Source organism: Ambystoma mexicanum, chromosome 2q, assembly GCF_040938575.1.
Source record: "Ambystoma mexicanum isolate Mex_15411 chromosome 2q, UKY_AmexF1_1, whole genome shotgun sequence".
Taxonomy (NCBI): domain Eukaryota; kingdom Metazoa; phylum Chordata; class Amphibia; order Caudata; family Ambystomatidae; genus Ambystoma; species Ambystoma mexicanum.
In genome coordinates this window covers 1108770872-1108786364 of record NC_090924.1, presented here as the reverse complement: position 1 = coordinate 1108786364, position 15493 = coordinate 1108770872, and the positions used below count along the sequence as shown (strand labels likewise).

The 15493-nt window shown below is 42.0% G+C and overlaps 1 long non-coding RNA gene across 1 annotated transcript in view; it reads right to left on the bottom strand.

Moving 5' to 3' along the window:
- Positions 1-11264: 11264 nt before the first annotated feature.
- The window catches only part of LOC138569972 (uncharacterized), a 269143-nt gene continuing 264914 nt past the window's right edge, over positions 11265-15493 (bottom strand). Inside the window, exon 3 of the long non-coding RNA XR_011303358.1 lies at positions 11265-13353. This is a non-coding gene — a long non-coding RNA (uncharacterized lncRNA). The remainder of the gene's footprint in view (positions 13354-15493) is intronic.

Below are 15493 nucleotides of genomic sequence, written 5' to 3'. Positions count from 1 at the left end.
TCCTGTTCTTGGTATGTACATGCTTGCATACAATTTTTTTTTAATCTCTTTCGATCCGTTTCTATTTGCTTCTCCTGACATTTTTACTAACTGAAGGTGAACACTTCTCTTACATTTCTACAGAATTATCTGCAACACTGTGCATAGTGGCAAACAAAAAAACATTGCCAATGAAGGTCAACAAATTGCCATTTCCTTGAAACCGCTGCAAATCTCGCTTGTTAATGCTGTCATAGTGGGTGCAGAACATCACAGCACTGTACAGTCACACATGCTTCTGTTCATGAAACACCTCCCAACCTCTGGCTATGAACAAATTACACCGGCATGGTCCCATACATCTCGTGGTGGTATGGCTGAGAAAATCAACTTGGCAGTGGGAAAAATCTACATCACTGCTGTCATCAACTACTTGAGGTGATGGAGCAAATGTGAGCATGACATGTACCCCAATTGTAGGCCTCCATAATGCATGACGACTACATCAACAGTACATACAGAGGCCACACATGTACAATGGAGAACCATGGCACCGAAACGCCCACTCATAGACTGTGCCCCAAAAAGCCTCCACTCCTTCCAACTGAAAGTTAGCAGCAAAGCCTCTTTCCACGGCATACCTGTGCAGATCTTGCACAAAGGTATCACCCACGATGAGCACTCTGCATCTCTCCATCTCTACTAACCTCACTGCGTCAACTATGGGGGAATGATATCACGCCCCTTCCTTTCAATCACACACTCAACACCTGACTGGATAAATCACACAGTTCAATTTCCATGCCCACCATCCTTAAAAGGGCAGGATGTGGCACGTGCGCATTTCCACCTACAGTGAGTGCCGAGCCCCAGTAAAGCAGGGATACTGCTTTTTCCCTTTCCATTCCAGCCATACATGCAAGGCGCTAGGCCCTCACCACAGAAAACACACCATAGTGCTTGCTATGGTTAAATGCTCATGTCATGTGCACTGCACACCCCATCTGCAATTGAGCCTGCCAGCTTTTACCATGGGCACATATTTTCATTCATTGCTGCTTATCGTTGCGCTGGGTGTGCTGAACAGTATTTAGAAGGCCATGGCCCTAATTACGACCCTAGCGTTAAGGGGTTAATGGCGCCGTAAAAGGTTGCGGCGCCGTTAACCCCTTAACGCCTTACTACAAGGTCCCTTTGCGGCTCCCGACCTTAACGGCTGGTCTGGACCAGCCGTTAAGGTAGGCACCTGCAAAGGGACCTTGAAGATAATTATGGTACCGCAATTTGTGGTACCGTAATTACCGCCTTCCCCTTTCCCATTGAGCCCTATGGGGCAAAAATGGGAATGGGGAAGGGCCAATGGTAAATGAGGAATTACCGCCCTGCCAACCTTGGAATGGGGTGGTAATTCCCCATTTCACCATGGCGGAATCGTTAAGTTACTGGCGTTAACCACGGCGCTAATAGCGCCATTGGTTAATGCCGGAGTTGTAATGAGGGCCCATGTATGTTAGCCATAGTTTGCATGTAAGCTGCTGAGCACAGCCTTTCATGCTGCAACATTTTAAAGTGCTCCCAAAAGCAAGGTGCTTATAAGGGCCAAACCATAGGAAATGCACATGGTGGCATGTGGCTCCCATGTTGTTCAACAGGGGCAATGATGTACACTGTACGCTAATGTACGCATACCAGCTCACTTCTGCTGGTCTACCAAGTCTACAATGTCCTCCACACCCATTGTGTAAAAGTCACCAACTTCACATGCATGCAGACACCATCATACACGCTATGTTTAAATGCTCATGCCATGTGCACTGCACTCCCCATCTGCAATTGAGCCTGCCAGCTTTCACCCTGGGCACACATTTGCATGCATGGCTGCATACCGTTCCATTGGGTGTACTGAACGGTATGTAGGAGGCCGTGTACATTAGCCATAGTTTACATGTGTGCTGCTGAGCACGTCCTTTCATGCTGCAATATCTTAAAGCACTCCGTAAAGCAAGGAGTTTATAAGGGGCAAACCATATGAAATGCACATGGTGACATGTGGCTCCCTGTTGTGGAACAGGGGCAATGATGTACACCATATGCTAATTCATGCATAGCAGCTCACTTCTGCATATGCTAATTCACGCATAGCAGCTCACTTCTGCTCATCTACCAAGTCTACAATGTCCTCCACAACCATTGTGTAAAAGTCACCAACTTCAAATCTTTAATTGCATACAGAGTGACAACTGCATGGCTGCGTTATGTTGTGGTGGCTGTGATGAAGGCCTAGGCTGTTGGGTGCAGGTGTGGTGAACGGTATGTAGGAGGCTGTGTACATTGGCCATATTTTACATGTGTGCTGCTCAGCACGTCCTTTCATGCTTCAATATTTTACAGCACTTCCAAAAAAAAGGGTTTTATAAGGGCCTAACCATAGCAAACGCAAATGGTGACATGTGGCACCCTATTGTGCAACATGGGCAATGATGTGCACTGTATGCTAATGTACGCATAGCAGCTCACTTCTGCTGCTCTACCAAGTGTACAATGTCCTCCACAAACATTGCGTAAAAGTCACCAACCTGACATGCATGCAGACTGACATGCACCCAACAGTCTAGGCCTTGCCCACACCCACCACAAAATAACAAAGCCATGCAGGCAAACATGTTTGCATGTTCCACAATTCAGAATAGCAACATAGACACCAGCACTTCTACCCAACCTCTGCACCCTAAAGCAGGATGGCAAGCACATGTGTTCCACTTACCATAATGCACCAACATACCACAGAGTTTTGACACCACTACCCACTTCCATTCAGAAACCATTGCAATAATGGCAACCAAACAACAAAATATTCACATTAGTCCCACTCTACGTCATGTATATAAGCAATACTGCATAGTGCACTGCAACACTTACTAATCTGCGCAATGCACACTACACAAGCACATATAAGAACCAGTTGCACCGTGACCTCTTTCATATGTACCCTATTCCATTAACGCACCCAGTGGACAAACTACACGAGTAGTGACTGCAGAATCTCCACCCATACATCTACAACTGTAGGATGTTCTACCAATTACCACACCCATGCAACCAACAATGTGTGCAATGCAGCCAAACCACACACACAAAGTGACAATGTGGCACCGACTTTCAACCAGTGGACATACCTTTTCAACCAGTGGACATATTTTTCTGTGCAAGGGCTGCAGCCATGCATTAAAGGGGCTACAGACTTACCACACACAGCACACCATACTACACCCTATTTGTAAATGTTCATTTCTTGTGGAATGCACTCCCCTTCTGCAAATGTGCCTGCCACCACTCCTCACAGAAAGACATCACCGCTGCAGATGGCATGCCATAACAAAGGCTGCCTGCAATGACCACTCAAGATTGTTGCCTGTTAAGGTAACCGTGAATTGGCGTAGTATGCACGGATACCGCTGGCACACCACCATCTTCTAATGAGATATATCACTTGAATCACTTCTCACTCCCCCACCCTTTCCATCCCTTCTTCCCACCACTAGATGGCGTACCTATGTTTTTCAGGCCCTTTCGCTGCTGCATTTTCCTCCGATAGAACATGCCCCCATTATGGAAAACGTTTGCCACACATCACATCACCGCACACTGTGTTGCAATCAAAATGCCAACAGGGAAATAGGACGCCGGAGCGGAGCCAAATATGACTCATTTTAGTGGGTACACTGCTACGTACAAGAGACCCAGCCATGCACACAATGGATTAGAGCCTTGGCACACACACCGCAACACTATCCTCCAATACACCATGGCGGCGGGTCCCAAAAACTTTCACGCACAGCACGCTTCCCTCCAGCCAACCACCGGCCGCATCCTATGTTCGCCGACATCACGGCGTACTGCAGGCCAATGACACTTCAATCCACGGAGCGAACAGGGAAATGGATCAGTGGAGTGGACCCTGATATCACACATTTTTTGGGACATATATTTCAGTTATTTGCAACAAAAGTACTGGTCGGATTTCCAAATTTCCACCAAACACACAAATGCACGCTTTTTGACCCAAGACCCCGCTCCTGCCGCATATTTGGTGAAAATCTGTCCAGCCGTGTGCAAAGTTTTTCCCATTCAGTCTATGGAAAAACTAAGTTTTTGGGACCCCCCTATAACTTTGCCCCCCCTGCACGAAACCTCACCCAACTTGGCGAGAAAATTCAGAGCCGGCCATATACTTTTTTTTTGCAAAATTTGGTGACAATTCCTCCAGGCGGAGCGAAGTTATAAACCATTGAGAAAGTGCTCTTCCTATATATATATATATTCAGTGGAAAATCTTTGTTGAAGGGACGTTATGGTTAAGTTGCACTAATAAAAACCTATCAAATTCATTGAAAAATCATTGTTAAAGGTATGTTATGGTTACAAATAAAACCCGAAAAACCTCATACATGTGGCAGTAATAGTAAGCAACCATAACTCACGCTACCACCATGCACTGCTGAGACTAACACCCAGGACATCAAAGATAAAAATCACAAATGTCATTGATGACATCACATATCTGGGTCACTTGTTTTTGTTCACTGACAAATCTAGGCTAGGCGGTTTTGTTCACTGACAAATCTAGGCCAGGTGGTTTTGTTTACTGACATTCAGAATATTAAAATTAAAAAGGTGCTATATATCTAGACGTTAACCTTGTCCTATGTTGTTAAAGTACTTTCCTTAGGGTTTGTCTGAGTTCATGGTGCACATACATGGGGCAATAATCAGGCATCAAACACACAATTAATTTGTATACATGAAGTTGAACTTTAATGTTATTAACATTTTCTCGTGATGCTGTTTCTTTCTTCCTTACTTCAGTTTGCCCTGTACGTGCCTCTGATCTGTATGCATTGTGGGTCTTCATATGCATTTTCTGTACTAGCACAAGTATGTAGTAAGTCTTGAATTGTTATCCATTTATTACATGTTTAACAGTACTCAACACTCTGATATGGTAGAATTCATTATTTTACTATCCAACCTTACAGGATCAAAAGTATTGTACTTCTATGGTGCATGCTGCAGCCATTGCCTATGTTTATGTTTGATTAGGTTTGTGTATTAACAATAACACTCCAATACAATGTTTTGTTTCGATGAGTACATTCTTTAATAGATTAAGTAGTTCATGATAGGTCTTCCAATCAACCCTGACATCTTCTTACCAACATTATAAAAACCCCTTTTTGTGACTTTTCATCAAAATGTATTTAATATGTGATGTCATCAGTGATGTCATCAATGACATTTGTGATGTCATCTTTGATGTCCTGGGTGTTAGTCTCAGCAGTGCACAGTGGTGGCATGAGTTATGGTTGCTTAGCTTACCATAACTGTCGAATTTCTAAGTTTTTCAGTTTTACTTGTAACCATAACGTCCCTTTAAATACATTTTTCCACAACATTTGATAGGTTTTATTAGTGCAACTTGATCATATCGTCCCTTTAACAACGTTTTTTCACTGAATTTCATGGGTTTTTGTTAGTGCAACTTAACCATAACGCTCCATTATAAATGCTTTTTACTGTGAATTTCATAGGTTTCTGCTATTGCACCTTTCCTCTGCTAAAAGTGCCTTATATTGTACTCCCACCCAATGTGGCAACAATTGTGCAGTAGTGTAGGAGGACGGACAGCATTTGCAAGCCTTAAAATCATAGGGTAGGCCCAAAAAAAAGAGTAACCATTAACCAACAAACAGATGAACTTAAAATCACAAATAATGTTTAAAACATATAAGTGTACCTTTTTGTACAAATACTCACGTTTGAAAATACTATTTTATTTAGGTAACACACATTGCAACGGAAAACACCAATCACAAACCATAACTGTACACATCTTTTGATCTCCCAGTACAACTCTGGATAAAGACTGAAAACAGCAGCTGCTTACTGGACAACACATTCTTATTAAATGGTTAGTGCATTGCATTTATTTTTGTTTCATTAGCTTTCATTACATAAATATGTGTTTTGACACAGAAGCCCGTTTCTTTCTCACAGAAATGGCAAGCACATTAGAATGGTTGGAAGTACATATTTTACTGTCAACAAATAATGTACTTTGTACACACCGTACTAACAGAATTCTTTCAATTTCTCTTACAGTACATAGTGTTCTTGATGACAGCACACCCCAGGTTCATCATTTTCAGTCCCCACAATCAAAAAACAGAAGTCACATCCCCAAATGTAAATAGTCAAATCAAGAACTTGTCAACAAAATTGAATACACTAACTAATAATGTCAATGAAGCTGTACAGTATGTGAAAAAACACCTGATTAAAAATGTTACTTTTCACTGTCCCATTTGCACCTGCACTCCATTTCCCCAGCAGTCATCCCCAACCAATTCTGACCATGTTTCTCAAAGACAATTTGATGAAACCTCAGTCCCTTCCTCCTCTCATGATTATTATACACAAAATTCTAATTCTTTTATTTATGATTCCCATTCCGATACCCTATTCCTTTCTTAAATACATATATTGTTTGTACTACAAATGCTTCCTTTACTGTTGTTTGGTATTCCTTGGTGTTTTAAAAAGTCCCATTATGATTCTGCGGACTATTAGACTGTCAGGGGTGCCCACACTCAAAATGGAGGTGCCCCCGAACACGCACCATGTCCGGACATGTCAGTTTCTACATGATGGACTTTTAATTAGTCAGCGGACACTGTGCCTGTTCTGTGGACACCCGACGCAGGCACTCGGAAATCCCCCACCTCCAGGGTGTCCGGGGATGGATGTGGGGGCCACCGACATCCCGTGATGTCATTATGTGACCGTGCCTGTGCGGCATGATGGTGATGTCCGCAAATGGTGTCCGAGGCTGTGGACAGTTTACAAGTTATTTTCCAGCCACCAGAGTGCTCTGAGAAGGCAATACCTTTCTCGGGTAAGAGCAGGTTGACTTCCTCCACATCATGATCTTCATCTGCTCGTGTCACTACAAAGGATACTCCTTTGGGGCAGAGTATCCTATCAGAGGCTTCACAGGCCATAACTTCCAAGGGTCACAGTGCTATGCATGTACTGTGAAGAATCGAACTTTAGGACAAATCAGTTTAGGAGTGATTTTGAGGCTGCGGTGAAGGAGCAGGAGAAACACTGTCAACTACCTGATAAAGTTCAGCTCAACATCTCCCTCTCTCCACCTGCCCCTTCATCCCCTTGGTTGGTACCCCTTCCCCATCCCCTCCCCTTCCTTCACTTTCCTGAGAAAAAATGCCAAAAAAATACTAAATTAAAAAAAAAGTACAGGCTGCCGTACAACCCACATAGTCCGCGGACAGCGCGGTAGTCTGTGAACATGTATAGCAGCACTGTGCCACTTTTCCATAATATAAGAGAACACCAAATAAAATAGTCCTGTATACAATTTTGAAATGGCACACAGTGTCTCACAGTTTAAAATCTTGGGAGCACATGCATGCATCCCAACATCGCCCATTCCAATGTATAGGTGCTTCTTAAGTCTTTCTTTTTTCCTTTACATTCTGCCAGTTCCAATTCACTTCACCCATTGAAAATTGAAACTACAAGTCCCGAAAAGCAAAGGAAAAAACACGACTAAACTTCACAATTCATAACTGTGACAGCCATTCCAAATAAACAAATGTAATGCTGTGCTTTTCTAAATATTTTTTGGAAGCCTTTTTAAGAAAGTAAAACAAAGAAAAAGCATGAAAAATTGATTTGTACACCATTTGTAATTAGCGCCCAGTGTGTGCCAGTTTTTAATATATTAACAGTACATGCATGCTTCCTAACAGCACCCATTCCATTCTTCAGCTGCTTATGTAGTCCTACTTTTTCTCTAGCATCTGTGACTTGTACTCCAACCTTTATAATAGTAAAAGTGGAACTACAAGTCCCACAATGCAAACAAAAGCACCATGACAACATAAACACTTACAGATTAGAATACATCATGTTGGCAAGTATTCACATGCCCCCAACACATTAAACTGATACACAGCAACTGCCATTTTAAGTGTACTTTCTTACACTTTTCTTCACTTTTACAAATTGTTACTGAGCTTCTGCAAATGCACATGATCCTAAAAGCAACCATTTTTAACCATCAACCAATTTCAGTAACATTTTCCCCACCACTCCTCCTTCCATTACAAATATACCTCTTCCATCCTAACAGTACTTCACCATTACCACATATACCCACTAACTTTTTTTTTACAATTACAGGAAGGAAGCACATCACTGTAATCATGAACTGAAAAATAAATACCCTTCTCATCCGACAGAGTAAGTACATTAATGGACAAGGTATATGTATGTTATTATAGCAACACAGCGCCACTATATATATTACCCCAGACTACTTTTTTCAAACCAACATTTCTCTCACTCTAGGTCATCATACTCCACCATATATTCATAATACACCTTGAAATTTGTGTATAGGTGCATTATAAATGCCATATCATATCATATCACCATGCACACACCTACTATTCCCATCTACACACCTCATTTGCAACACCCACTCTGTTCCTCAAAACAACACAATCACCATACAGATACCATCACACTACCACTGCCTCTCTCACTAACTCAACACCATTACAACTCTGTACACTCGTATTCCCACAACCTTTCCAACCACACCTAATGTACCCCTTCACAATCAAACATTACTCTATTCATCTCTACAATCACACCCACACACCCATGCACCATACATATACATTGCATAACTTCCCAATACAACATTTCTCTTTTCCAAACAGACACAACAACATGCTTACTAAACAGCAACTCCACAGAAAAGAAAGAAAAACTAGAGCAGATAAGACAGAGAGTACACCAAATATTCATCCATCTCTAAAATAATCTATAGAAAACCTTAAAACAAAAGGGCTAATAACCTCACTCAACAAAACTAAACAAACCACTACTAAAGAAAGCAAGGCCCCTCTTGCAGAAACAAAAGGTACTAATGTATGTACAAAGAAAAGTGCACCTACTAACAAACCCAATCCTCTACCAGTGTTAAGGTAGTCACAGTAAAACAATCAAAAAAGATGTTACAAACATTTTTACACTGTAGAATTCTTCACAATCTTATAACAACATCTGAAAAGTCATGATCTTCCCTTAAAAACTACCACAGGAGAATAATCCTGCAAGCTGTAATCGACATCGACAAAGCTTTTCTACTAAAAAGAACATTGTTTATATTGATTTTAAACATGATGAAACCACTAATTAAATTAATAAATATATTACAAGTGCTTCTAAACATGCACAGTTGTTAGGCGGAAACCTGTGTAGTTCCCTCTGCGACCACTGCAAAAGATTTAGGACTACAGGCGTTTGGCGGTGAACCCACTTGGTAGCAGTCTGCACCACACAGATTCACTTGGTAGCTGTGGCTGAGCAGTCAGACTTCCCTCAAGAAAAGTTGAGCAGTATGTGGAGTATACAAAATAGGGCAATTCTTCACAGCAGGACAAGCAAACACGCAACGAGGCTTAGTGTAAAGATATTAAGGTATTTATTTATAACAGAACATCTATGAAAAACACTATAGCACTATCACGGCAAACAAATCAAACACAATTACTCTACGAAGCAGAAAAAGATCAATCCCCCTAGCAATATTTCGACAACTCTAGGTTCTACGGTACCACTTATTTTCAGACAGAGGTGTATACCTCAACCTAGATGACACTCGAACATTTGTTAGGACGGGAGAGAAAAAGATAGGCAGGTTATGAAATCAACACAGTTCAATCCTTCGCGGATAAAATGCAAGGCGGGAAGGCAAGAATCACAATAGATCATAAAGTTCAGAGGCCAGGCCCACTCGGAGAGAGGCAAGGCGCGATGTCCCAAAAAGTCTCTAGTGGAGATGCATTCAAATTTTTGTAGCAAATTGTTATCGGCAGATTGAACCAGTTCAGAACAATAAATGAGAAAAGTTTGGAGGCGACCCAACGGAACGGAGAGGATTAAGACACCTCACTCGAACCGATCGAAAGGGAAGCCAGGTGGACACGGTACCTTGTTGTGGAGGGCAGCTCCGGCGGGGGCAGTTGTTCCTGGTGGTGGATGCACGTCGGGTCTTTGCCAAGAGTAGAGATGATCTCATCGTCGAAGAAAAGTGAAGTCCGGTGCACAACCAGGGAAGAGACCAGCCGCGGAGTGCTCCGTCACAAGGCACCACCTTTTGGTCGTGGTACAGGGGTAGTGGCTATCTGGTTGCCGGGGTGCTCTGCACGGGCAATTCGACCACTGCGTCCTGAGGCGAATAAAAAGCAAAGGGGACTGGTTGTTCCCACCAGCCAGGGGAAGAGACTCTCCGGCAGGGAGATCTCCTCTGTCGTCGGGAAGTGGTGAGTCGGTTCCGCAGGGCTCCACCGGAGGTGTCGTCGTGCAGGTCAGCTCAGCGCTACCCTCGTCAGATTCTTAGGTCCTGTGGCGACTTCTCAAGATCCAGTCCCAAAAGCCGTGCTTTTATGCAGAAAACCCCCATTCATTCAGCCTAGCTGTCACTCAACACATGCTAAGTGGTGAGCGGGAAGGCTCACCACTTGGGCCAATCACTCCAGAGTCTGACCGGAGTTGGCAAGGCAACTCGGTCCAGGGTGCCTAAACCCCCTCCCACAACCCTGTGGTAACCTAGACAGAATGGCACCACTTTGGAGGGTCTCTGTCCAGAGGCCCGCCAAAAGTGGAACAAAGGGCTCAACCTTTTGTTTAGGAGTCACAGAGACGAACACAGACGCCATTTTAAAAACCGAGTTCTGGCAGAAAATACCATCCGATAAACTTATTTAAGATAAGGAGACCGGTGGTATGTTAGAGATTAACGAGAAAAAGGGTCAATCTCGAACAATGGGATGAATCCCATAGGGTTATGTTCGGGGTCGAACATAACAAGTAGTTTCCACTGCCACCAGCCAAAACTCGACGAGGGGGGATGGGACAGTGCCCCCTCGAGTAACAGATCTAGGAGTAATCGAATTACCCCTACTAGTCCACAATAAGATGGTTTGTACTAGTTCTGTTAGTAAATTTAGGTCTAGTAAAGTCAATGGTGACTTTACATGCCTGGGGAGACAGTAGTCAGTCCTCGGGTATGGAGTCTATGGTGGGGGTCCGCTAGGATGCCCCAGTGTTACGGCACGTAGGGTGCGGTGTAACACACATAGAAGAACATATGAGACCCTATGGAGTAAAAGACCCCATAGCCCATCGAACACATTGACATTTCAAAGGAATTACACACATACATGTCCAAGAGTGGGAGAAAAGAGTCTCACTCTTGGCAGGATGGAAAAAAAACAAACTCCAGAAATCCAGCAAAGCTGCTGGGGGACTCACCAGGTTAGGAAATTCAGCCTAAACAGAGAATTCTCCCTAACAAAAGTCTCAATATAGAGACACTTTCAAACTTCCTTGATGGTGAATGGATGCACACAAGCAGTACAGAACCATACTTCAATGAAGAAGCTTATAAACAAGAACAAGAAAAAACAATTGCCAATTGCCATAGACAATAGTGGTCGAGGATATGAACTGGTGGATCAAACCATTATGGCAAAAGAAACCCTTATAGAAAAGAAATCCCCAACACACTTTGAACCAAATGCTCCTTTTACCCAAACAAACCGTCCACTGTGAAAATGGACATGCAGCTCAATGTGTAATGTATGCCAACAGTCATTTAAATCTTTACAGCATTTCCTCAATCACTATGAAAAATGAAAAGACAAAAGTAAAATGAAAACTTTACAAACCATAGACACCTGACAGTGCGCAGCCGTACTGGTCTGCAAGGACATTCATTAACCTGCACTGTAGGAACTGCATGCAAAAGCACTTCCCACCACATCAAAATGTTAGCAACACACCATTCCACTATACGGAATCCTGTGCATCGAATATACTATGCAAAAAGTCCTGCTCTAGAACTGCAACATTTAAATACAATTATCCTATGTGGAACAGCCAAAGAACACACAAATTTGAGAGACTAGAGGTTTTTGACTAATATTTTTGTCTTGGACCTTTATGCAACAGCCCTCTTTGAAAAACTGCCCACAATATAGTATTAAATGTGCATAAGGTCCCTTGCTTTCCACTGCTCATCCAGCTACTGACCCTAGATGCATGCCTTTACCCAACTATATTTAGACATACTACAGAGAGCCTTATATCAAAAAATGATCACAAATTTATTTTCATATAAAAATATACAGTTTCTTACTTTCCTTTATACAGACAACATATTACGTTATCTGTGAGAACAATCAGTTTTTCTTTTTTCAATTTCTTTTTATAAAATTATTACATATACCAACATTTTAGCTTCCCAGGATGACAATCATTTTCTTATAGTACATCTCCCAAAGGCAATTCTTTTTAGATCTGGTGTGTTATAGCTTTTCAATAACACCATGGGATACTTTATTACGGTTCTAGTTATTATGAAATAGCGTCTATTATTATCTCCATTGTTTTATACCGATGGCTCCTCATTCATCCATTCTTTCATTCCTCAAACATACCCGACATGTTTCATTCCTCATTACCAACTTACACACTACTTTACAGGAAATTCTTCAGGGGAAGAAAAAAACACTAGATAGATAAAAAAACACAATCTTTGTTTTCAGAATTGTTCCTTATTCTTGGATTTTGCAAGCCTTCTAAGTCTCCTTTCTCATCCCTTTTAGTTAGAGCTATAGGTCAGTTTCTGGATGATCTTCTGTAGGGGGAGTATTCTTCCTGGTAACGGAGAGCTGTCAAAATTACTCCTGCCGTTTCTGTTCCTCTTCTCTATTTAGTTGTTAAGGGGTAGGTTTTTTGAAGGACCACCCCCTTTTTGACATGTATCCTCTTTTTCAATTTTCACGATCTTTAGTCAAAACGAGGATTGTCTATTCTTCCTCTAGCGCCTACCAGTCAGAGCTTCTTTTCATGGCCTTAATCAAGGAGCTCATTAATGGCTTGTGCAGGTGCCACTAAATTCCAGACATCAGTGCCCTCTGTTACTGGAACTGGTCGTTCGATTCCTCTTCACGCTTGATCTCCCGTGGTTGCGAGAAAACGCTACAGCATTCTTTCCCCAAGATTCCTAGGGATCCATTGTGCTCGCGAGTGTCGTACTGCAATCATGTACTCTTCTCGGGATCGTTTGAAAAATCCTTGTCTTCGTTGGTGAGTGCCGCATGCTCGCTCTCCCGTTCTCTTGTTTGTTGCTTCAGCTCCGGGATGCTTCCTCATCCAGTATCGTCTGTCTCCTTACTTAGGAACTCCTTCCTTCTTTGCGTTGCCGCCAAAGTGCACCTTCAAGAAATAGAGCACATCCAACGTAAATACTTTGGAATTCTGTACCTTCAAAAAACATTACCTAAACCTGATAAACACCAACATCCTAAAAAACAAATACAAAAGCTAAGTTTCAAAATACATCTGCTGAAATACCAGACCTAATATGTGTCTGTTGCCACAGAACGGGTTATAAAAAGAGCACACAAATAGTAGATCCAGCCTGCAAAATAGGAGACAATGGGCCTCATTATAAGGGTGGCGGTGACAGTATGAACGGTGCCAGTAAGGAACCGGCACCGTTCATACCGCGCCGCCGCATTACGAGTTCTGCTCGCGAGTTCCTGACAGCCCGCCAGGTCTTACCTGGCAGGCAGTGCGGCACCCGCAAGCAGAACTTGTGATTGCACCGGCACCGTTATCAACGGTGCCTGTGCAACCATGCTCCCCACCCCCATTCTGCCATCGGGAGCCCGGCAATACTGCCACCCGCGAATGGGCAATTACCCACCCATTCATCTCGTAATGGGCTGGCTATTGCCCAATCGCGGGAGGCCGCCATGCTCATAATGAGGCCCAATGAGGAATCCCAATGGTTCCAATTATCTTTATATCTAACAACATAAACTAAATACAAAATAACTGACCCCTCTCAACAGTTTGCATGTACAGGAACACAAAGCCTGACAATAACCACATGCCAGTACATGCTATCATTAATAATTTTGCCAACAGCTTAACTTGTACGAGAGCTTTATAATACAAACAGTGCATCCATTTCAAGCTACGATACAATTCAACTAAAATCAGCTAAATTACCTCCATCCGTGTTACTAAAGGGCATCCATGGCATCCATGGCAATGTAGTATATTGGAGCTAAAAGAAATTGTACAAACTCTAGGAGTATGACCAATAGATACATTTTTTATTGTAATAGTTAACAAAAGACAAAAGAATGTGGCAAAAACTAATCGACTTAAACAAAGTTAGAGGAGCTGTACAATATCTAAAAGAAAATAATGAATACTACAAAGATATAAAAATAGAGGAAAACCTAAGAGAACCCACTGAGTTACTAAAGGGCATCCATGGCAAAGTAGTATATTTGGCATTAGAGCTGAAAGAAAATGTACAAACTCTAGGAGTACAACGATCAATAGATCAATCTTTGATTGTAATAGTTAATAGTAAAAGACAAAAGAATTTGGCAACAACTAGTCAACTTAAACAAAGTTTGACAAGCCCTACAATATCTAAAAGAAAACAATGAATACTACAAAGATATAAACATAGAGGAAAACTTAAGAGAAACCAAATGTAATCTGAAGACCCCAGATTCAGAAAAAATGTTGAATATATTCCCCACCTCCTCTACGAAAGTGAGCTAACAACTTTATGTTATGGAGTTGCACACACATTGAAAAAACTGGCTCTAACTTTTTAATCATATCCGCTACACAACTGCTTAAAAAAAGAAAAGGCAAAGATGAGGTTTTGCAGTCAAGTATCACAAATCTCTTGGCAAACACGCGTGGTACAAAAGAATACTAGTTCCAACATCATACTGATGTACATTATATGATTAGGAACCTAGGCCAACCCACATGGTTTGTTACTTTAAGTTGTGCAGAGTACACATGGGATTGCAAACCAAAATAAAGGAACACATATAAAACACCAGGAGAACTCTATTCTCTTGACCCTGTCAATGTAACAAGGTACTTTCACAATCCCTTCATTGCTGTGCTGCATTTTATCTGCAATAAAACTACCCGTTCACTCGGAGAAGTGCAACACTTCTTTTGGAGAAAAGAATATCAATCCAGAGGAGCACCACACATCCATATGCTTTTGTAGCTAAATGATGCTCTTAAATGTGGCCATGATAGTGACACCACTGTTTTACAGTTTATTGAAAAATACATTACCTGCAACATCCTTCAGAAACCACAGATAATGACCTACATACACAAGTCTTATGCTTCCAAAAACGTAAGTGTGGCAAATATTGCAGAGGAAGATATAAAAACAAAGGCAAATACAATACCAAATGTTGCTTTGGCAACCCTAGACCAGTTTGCAAAAATGGACAAGTAAATAGCTTTATGTCTTCTATTATACACAGCATGAAAGGAAAATCCCCTAAAAATAAATACA